Genomic DNA, 1,677 nt, shown 5'->3' with positions numbered 1-1,677 from the left:
AACAGGCTTTGAATAGAGTATTTCTAGCACTAGCTCGAAATAGTCATTGTCATTTGAATAGTGATTGTTGAATGATTTGCAAGTGTTCATTTATATTACAGTACTTTATTACCGTGCAGATATTTTCTTTCTGTTTTAATACCATCAAAGTTGAAGACATGCTTTCAGTTTGGGCCCTTATGAACAAAATAGACATGATTTTGTCTGACTCTTTTTTCTGAATCACATTATCAGTTCTACTAGTTGCTCGTGACTGTGCTGAAAGAGGTGTTTAGGAAGGAAACCTGGTTGGTTGCTTAGCAGCGAGCATCATGAGAATTAAAATTTTAAAGCTGCAGTGTCTGTATTTCTGTAATAGCTTTAAATTAGATATTTGTAATAGCTTGCTTTCCTCTAAGTGTGTGTTCATATTTGGCTGTCTTTGGGGGGGAAGGTAACTGTGCTGTCAGGGTGACACCTGTCACCCTGAGCCTGGGGCTGCCTGGGCCATCTCACAGGCACAGGGAGTATGGTACACAGTGGGGATGCGAGGAAAACTGTTCTGTGATTGCACATGGCTTGGACAGTCTGGGGAGGCATCAAAGGCATTGTGAGGGTCAGGGAGAAAACGAAGGTTTCAAGATGATAAGTTTAACAAAAGCCAAATTCTTGTGGCATTGTGCTTAGAGAGATGACACTGGGAAAGAAGAATGGAGCTCTTTAAATTTGGATGAACAGAATCATGTTGTTCTTTGTCCAGTGCCAAAGCAGTACAGTCTCAATAATTTGAAAAAAATTAGTCTTGCCACGTGTATTGTACAGCATTTCTTCATTGCAATATTTTGTAAGCTGTGGGTGCAGTGTGCTGATAACCTTGTATTTTAACCTTCTTTTATAATAATTTTTTATATCCTTTTTTTTTAATGTTGGCAAGGTACAAGGTTATGTATGAGACCTAATTAAAATCCATTCCAGGTCAAGTTATTAATACATCTAAGTTGGCAAGTACTTGGGTTGTAAATATACTGCTATTAGTGCTATGTGAGAGCAAAATCACTTGGAATGAAAATAGAGAATACTGTAAAAATAATACCTAAGTATTTAGAGGGATACTATTTGAATGAATAACATGAAAGAACAGAAGTTTTTTAAGTCTAACTTAAATGTAACTAATCAGGATTGGAATTTCCATTCAAACGCAATTGTGTTTTTATTTCATATGGCATAAAGGACTTAAACTACCACAGAATTCTTTAAATTGGAAGAAATCCTCCTGGATCATGAAAAAGTATGGTTATTCTTTATTAAAAAATTATGTTGATTGACTCAAAACTTGACCTTTTAGGGTTTTTTTTAAGGTACGAGTCATTAGTATTTTCCTAAGGAAATTAGGCTTTTGAGCAGCTGTCTGTGTGTGTGTGTACATTTCTGTTTGCGTAAATTGCAGTGCAGTCTGGTAGAATGTTACTGTTTTGCCTGTTTATGGTTATTATATATTACTGTATAAAGGTTTTACAGGTTAACAATCTCAGTTTCACTTTGAGACAATTTTAGGGGGTTTGGTTGTTGTTAGGCCAATATGCACCTGTCTCAGAAATCCTTTGACATTTTTATGGTGCTGCTTATTAAATTTTATCACTCTTCTAGACCTGTTGTTCTCTGAAATATTCCCATAGGCAACAGAAACCCACCATTTAA

At 35.8% G+C, this 1,677-nt stretch overlaps 1 protein-coding gene across 1 annotated transcript in view; it reads left to right on the top strand.

Moving 5' to 3' along the window:
- Positions 1-1,677, top strand: part of ZC3H12B (zinc finger CCCH-type containing 12B) — a 20,328-nt gene that overhangs the window by 8,335 nt on the left and 10,316 nt on the right. The window lies entirely within an intron of this gene.

The sequence above is a fragment of the Geospiza fortis genome, unplaced genomic scaffold (genome assembly GCF_000277835.1).
Source record: "Geospiza fortis unplaced genomic scaffold, GeoFor_1.0 scaffold874, whole genome shotgun sequence".
In the NCBI taxonomy this organism is placed as follows: Eukaryota; Metazoa; Chordata; class Aves; order Passeriformes; family Thraupidae; genus Geospiza; species Geospiza fortis.
Note: the sequence above shows the minus strand (reverse complement) of the source record. Positions and strands in the feature narration are given on the sequence as shown.